Source organism: Thermobia domestica, chromosome 7 (assembly GCF_964235325.1).
Source record: "Thermobia domestica chromosome 7, izTheDome1.hap1.1, whole genome shotgun sequence".
Lineage (NCBI taxonomy): Eukaryota > Metazoa > Arthropoda > Insecta > Zygentoma > Lepismatidae > Thermobia > Thermobia domestica.
The window spans coordinates 132434413-132441628 of record NC_137460.1 but is presented as its reverse complement, the minus strand read 5'-3'; positions in this window follow the sequence as shown (position 1 = coordinate 132441628).

The window sequence follows — 7216 nt, the reverse complement described above, 5'->3', positions numbered from 1 at the left end:
TGTCCTTTATGGTTTAAAGCAGTACGAGATCACATCAATACATATGAGGAATTCAAAGCAGCGCTGATTGCAAATTACGAAAACGACTTTTTGCTTGCAAACAGAGATGCCACGATTAGAAACCAACCTTTTAATCCTCGTTTGCACAAATCTGTTGTCGATTTTGTCGTAAATACATATAATGAATTAAAAGTCGTAAATCCGTTGCAATCGGAATCCAGAGTAATTGCATCAATTCGAAATTTGCTACCGTTTAAACTACAACAGATCCTGTTTTCTACCCAGTGTATGAGTCTTAATCACCTATTAACGCTTGTCCAATGTTATGAAACTCAATACCACGCTCAGAATCATCAAGCAGGATTAGGCAAAATTAAAAACAATTCAGATCACCTTGTACCTGTTCGGAATCTAAATATCCGTAATGCAGACAATACGGAATATAACCTAAGTCGAGCAAATTTCAACAATCAGAACGGACAAAATAGGCGAAGATATGTTGGGAATCCACCTAACCTAATTAATCGTGGCAATCCGTATGTTAGACCATATAACCAAAATAGATTTAAAAATAGACGAAATACATGGCGAAATTCCAGGAATACAGTAAACTATATGGATACACGTAATCGTAATTCAAGAGATGGCATTTCGCATCCAAATCAAGATAATGACACAATTCCTGTACAGAACAATAATACGGGACATAATAATGATTGTGCAGTACAATGTACTTTATTAGAATCATATGCAGGTACGAATTTAAACTGACTGCAATTGATGAAGTAAGGGTTAAACCCATATCAACTATAGATTCTTATCAACATTTATCTTCAAATTTATGTGTTAATGTTAATAATGAAAACAACCCTTATGACTTTTAGATATTTTATCATGTCTGTTTCAACAGATGATAATTTTCAAATGATTTTAATTCTTTCTTGTTAATGTGGAGAATTATAATTCGATTCGTAATTGATTAAAAGCAAAGGTTATTTATATTATATTGATTTGTGTTGAAACTTTGTTGTCAAAGATTATGTTAAATATAAGATTCATTCTATTAAGCTAATTATTCGACGGCTGTCTTTATGAGCTACCTTATATGTTATTCGAATAAGATCCTTTTGTATCATGACGCCTTATTGATATAATGTATATTTTAAAATATCATCTAACATAATTACTATATAATGCGCCCTGAAAAGATCAAACATCTTTTTCTTAATATGATCGTTTTTAATAATGATTGAAACTATTGATCATTGTTGTGATTTATGTTTTAAAATGTAATTGACTTTTACAATTTTTGACTTCGTACCCTTCAGTGATTAGATTAATAAGCGACGACGTTTCTATAATAAAAGATAAATATTAATGAAATAAAAGATTTATTATAAATGTATTTCTATGAAGGAAGCTTAATAAAGTTATATACGAGGGTCGATCAAAATGTAAAAGGACGTAATTAATAGAATATCATTATTATAAACGGACCAGTGGTTCTTAAATATAAAAGCCAAGCTCGCTTGTAACTTTTATATTCAGTCTCATCGTCGGGCGACATTTTATACAACGAGATACTTTGTATCGATTGATAATTACCTGTATTTTTGGGCAGAAAGTGCTTCTACATAAGCACTATACCTGATATAATGTTAATTTAAAAATAACAAAAGAAGAATGTTTTTAATATATGTAAGAAATATACATTATTGTATAATTGGTTGCTAGGTAGTTGTTTATACATACATAATTAACATGTTTGATGGCAAAACAGCTTGTGTGAATATACGTTAAAAGAGAATCAACGAATAAATTATTTACTACTCATCATCGACTTGTAATTTCAGTATAAAAGGTGAGAATACTAGTGGGTATAATTACGGAAGATATTTTAAGGTGTGAACAATTACGGCCACTAAAGATTTACTTATGTTATTAGCCGAACCAGGGTTGGCGACCACCTTTGGTGAGTCGTTGTACGATGCTGTGTATAGCAAACCAGCTGCGTGGCTACTTTCCTTTGTTCACTCGTTATCTGGTATGTCTTTTTACTCCACATAAACATAGTAAGCAAAAGTTTCCAAAGCATTGATTTTCATGTGTTGGATGCAGTCGGGTTTCTTGAAAAAGTATTTGAGCACTTTGAGAGGAGAAGAAATGATGCAAAGTTTCAATCTTACTTAGTTGATGCGATGGTGTTGGTATCAGCATTAGATATGGATGATTCAGGAATAGGTCATACAGTGCATGCTCGAAGTCGAAAGAAGAAGGGACAGTTTCAGTGAGGCAGAGGATGAAGCTATTGAAGATATACAAATAAGATACAAGATCGATTTTTATTACAAAGTTCTAGACGTGATTGTGTTAGCTTTAATAGAAAGGTTTGAGTAACTTAAAGATCACAGCGAGTATTTAGATTTTCTTTACGATATAAGTAATCTTAAAGATATGCCAACTGAACTTTTGTCTGAAAAGTGTACTAAACTTACCAACATTTTAACACACGAATAATCTAAAGATATTAACCCCAGTGATTTGAAAGACGAACTGAAAGAAGAGTTATCCGTCATAATTAAGCCTAAATGTTCACCAAAAGAGACTAAAATTAATTAAGGAACATGACTTTGCTCCAATTGTCAGTGTTGCACTTAGGATTTTGTTAACCTTACCGGTAACAGTGGCAAGTGGAGAAAGAAGTTTTTCGAAACTTAAGCTTATTACAAACCACGTTCTTTCATGTCTGAAACACGCTTGAGTTGTCTAGCGATGATATCAACAGTACACGAATAGGCTGCAACATTGGACTACGCGAATGTGATAAAGGAATTTGCTCATAACAAACAAGAGAAGTTTCTTTCAATTAAAGTGTGTTAAATTTATGTCTGTTTATTGTGTTCTAGTACATTATAAGGTTTAGGCTAATCATTTAGTTTTGCCTTAATATCTTATTTACTATATTATCTTCATGCTGCATACTCTATTGGAAACACCCTTTGGTATAAAATAAACTTAAAAATTAAAATTCTTAGTCGTGACAAAAGCATACTTCTTTTATTTTATTTTCTGTATGCGCTGCAGTACATGACCAATATACAGCGAAATCGAGCATACTGAATATTGTGTCATGTATGGAGTCGTTTAAATATTATGTAAGCATTCGAGAGAAATAGTTCATTTTTTATTTACTTTTCCATTTCGTACATGTTTTTAGATGGGGCATATTACTTTTTCGTGACGCTTGAACGTCTTCTGTCCAAATAAAGTTTGCGGATTAAAGAGGCGGCATATGAAAGTACCGCCCAGGGCGGCAAAACTGCTAGCGCCGGCCCTGTGTTCGGATGGCAGTGAGATTGGAGATGAAAACGCAACTAGTTTGCTTTTTTTTTTTATTTCTCCCTGAATACTAAGTTTAACGTTGGCTTGCGTTAACAGTGTGTGAGAAAGTAGTTCCTCAAAAACAAGTGTCATTGTTCTCCACCAGCTTACAAAAACTTTTTAAAAGCGGTTCATTCCGTTTATTTATTTCTTTATTTATTAACGGAAGAAGCCGTGATGCAGAGAAAATTTAAAACGTAAAACGTGCCAGAAAAACTTAATACTTATGGGCAGTGGCGTATTTACGATTTTGTTTCGGGTGGGGCTTTGCCTGAAAATGTGAAAATTCTGCAAGATATTTCATATCCTTTACTATAGTAAGTAAGATTTCGGGGGGCTTAAGCCCGGAAGCCCCCCCTAAATACGTCACTGCTTATGGATAAATGTAAAATCTGGCATCATTTGCGTAAAGAGTACTGTGTCATCGTTGAGGAAACGACAAACACAACAATCTGCTAGCTAATAATATATTTTGCTCCGTATAATTTCTTGAAGTAAAATTAAAACTCCACTATTGACAATCAATGACAACGTTTTTAACGACACAAAACTTTTTTTTTCCTAAAAAAACAACTAAACACCATTGATAACCAAACCGTCAATCGCAAGCTACTAGTAGCTCGCGATGAAATTTTTGGTAGATCGCGTTAACGTCCCGGTAGGCAATTTTTTAACCGTAAGTTTATAGGCAATAAACATTGGTAGAAAAGCGAGGAATAGAAAGAAGAACACAACCGATCGATGATTAGAAGAATCAAAGAAAATATTGGGAGTTGAAACAAGAAGCTGAAGATCAAGAAAGATGGAAGAAACATTTCTAGACCCAAATAAAAAATGAAATAACATGAAAACTTCACTAGTCTCAGGACGTGCCAAAAGACAGAATACTTTAATAATAATAATAATAATAATAATAATAATAATAATAATAATAATAATAATAATAATAATAATAATAATAATAATAATAATAATAATAATAATAACCTATATTGTAAAATTGAAAGGGACTGAGACTTATAGTCTCTTGAACCACCCGACCGATCTCGATCAAATATTCAACATTGATAATATTCTACCTGGGAGTATTTTTATCTATTCGTTTTGATGGTGCTACTTAGGGCAAGGGGAGGATGGAAAAATATAAAAAATAAAGAAAACTTAATAAGTATTGAATCAAACGACCGACGTGCATGAAATTTTCAACATAGATTACGTTTGTGCAGTGGAATGCTTTTGATCATTTCACTTTGATGGTGGAATATACGGAAGGGGAGGACTGGGAGATATACGAAAATCAATTTAAATTAGAATAAAAGTACTATCTTCATGAGTTAATAAGTCTTGAACCACCGAACAGATCTGCATCAAATTTTCAACATGGATGAAGTTCGAGCCTGGAGTGGTTTTCATCATATCACTTTGACAGTAAAACTTAGGGGAGTGGAGGGTAGGGGAAAGATATATAAAAATAAAGAAAACTTAATAAGTCTTGAATCAAATGACCGATGTGGATGAAAGTTTCAACATAGATTACGTTTGTGAACCATCAGCAGAGAGATTTAGTGTGAGCGCACGGTGCGGTATAGTGGATAATTTTGTGGTAAGGCCTTATTTATTAACGGCCTGACTGTGTAGGAGTACGTATCTTTTATTTTTAAGTAATGTTCTCCCAAAATGGTTGGAACATGTGCCCTCGAACTTAAGACAGCAGATGTGACCCAAGCATGACAGTGCACCTGCACATTTTGACAGGAATATGCAGACCTAGCTACATGAAACATTCCCAGATAGTTGGATTTTGAGAGATTGACCTGTGTTATGATCACCTCGTTCACCCTACCTCACGCCCTTGATTTCTTATTTAGGGGGTTATGAAACGCCTTTTGTATGCAACACCAGCCATGACAGCCCTTAGAACTTGCTCGAGTTAATATAGTTGCGGCAATCATCTCCGAAATTTCAAGTGTGTTTGACCGCATGTGGAAAAATATGCTTCCCCGACCCCGAAGTCATCTTTCCACTGCGGTCAACGGTTGACAATATCAGACAGTGAACTGTTATTCTTCACAGCTGTCTCGTGTACACATACTGCATTGCACAAATACTGTACAAGATACTTCTGAGTTTTTCACAGTTATCCTACTTTGTGCTAAACAGAATAAATCGGTAGTTCTGTATTTCTTTGTATCATTGTGCAACACGCGCAACAGCTTGTGTTTCGTCGAGTTTCATTGCTTCGGTGCTCGAAATTATAATCTTCCACGGAATTACGTATTACGAGGAGGAAACCTTTTAATGCAGCTTACTCTTGCCCAAATTGTATTAACATAATTTGTGAAAATCACTGTTATCATGTCAAGAATCACTTTTACTCTCGTTCATCATACATGATCTTTGCCGCCTGATTGTCGTTATAAACCTAATCTGGTTCAAAGCTATTTTTTCCATTTTCACACACCCGTAACTTGAACAGAAAGCCGTTCATTTGACATCCGTTACCATTAGCCTAGCAGATACACCTGTGATACATTAAAGACTTTATTTAAATTCTTCTCCCGAGAGTTTATTCTGTACTGACACAAAATATATCAACCACACATGTGTATCTCTTTTTCGAATTCGAAGTGTTCTTCTAACTTGAACGATGTACTATTTCTTTTGATTGTTGAAATCTTGTACTTGATTGTTGTTCGTTTTCCTCATTCAACGTTTCATAAAATACTCGAAGGAACACTCCAGTTTCTTTGGGATCACAATTGCACTACATCTGATTGTACACTGATGGAAACTACGACTAAAAATAATGGACATTCCCTTTTACCCGATTTCTATCCGACATTTTGTTCTCGAGTATGTCTGCTGTTGCATTTTCTCGAAAATTTTCGGATAGTCATAGCTCAGAGGCATTTCTACACCGAAGTTGGTCTATACTTTTTGTTTATATATATACGTATTCACCTTTCTATAGGGGGCCGCGGTGGCTCAGTGGTAGAGCGTTCACCTCTTGTGCTAGGGGTCCCGGGCTCGATCCCAACTCCCGCCAAGTGAACTTTGTGGTGGACAAACACCGTGTGCGTGGGTTTTCTCGGGGTTCTCCCGTTTCCTCCCATTTACTTCATTCCACCATTTAATTCATTACTCATCATCACCGTCTCCTTTAGCCTAACCGTCATAACCGTGGGACGTAAAACTCAAAGATTTCATTTCATTTTTTTCACCTTTCTATAGGCGCCCTTTTGGTAGACTTGTGCACCACCCTCGTTAGTATCCCAACACGGGCCTGGTTTCTATCTCTGTTCGGCAGCCAGAAAGATCAAAAGGAATATACAGTATATTTCACGAGAATTGGACGCTGCTACAATATTCAGAGAAAATTGACAAGGACAAAACCTCATATTATTTAATATCTGGAAAAATATTCCGTTAGGAAAGATAGACGTTATCGACATCCTTTGGTACAATCCGCGGCAAAAAACTTGCAACATAAGGTTGTAAGTTTATCGTGAATCTACGCCTAACAGCACAGGGAATTAACATAACGTCTAAGTGGAACGAATCATGCCAGGATAAACCTCGGCCTCCTCCGGTGCACACTTATTTTGGAGCAAAAGACTTCGTCATTTCACAATAAACTTATATGCTCATGTTGCAGGTTTTTTTGCCGCGGATTGTACAAATAATAACTTCTTTTTGTTTTAACGACCATAGTTTCCGCTAAACGTCTCGATATTAATTCACGTAATTAAAAAAAAATGAAAGAATTTCTCATCTTAAGATAATTCACATCGTAAAATGCCGACACCAGTAATATCTTGAGAAACAGGGAACTTAA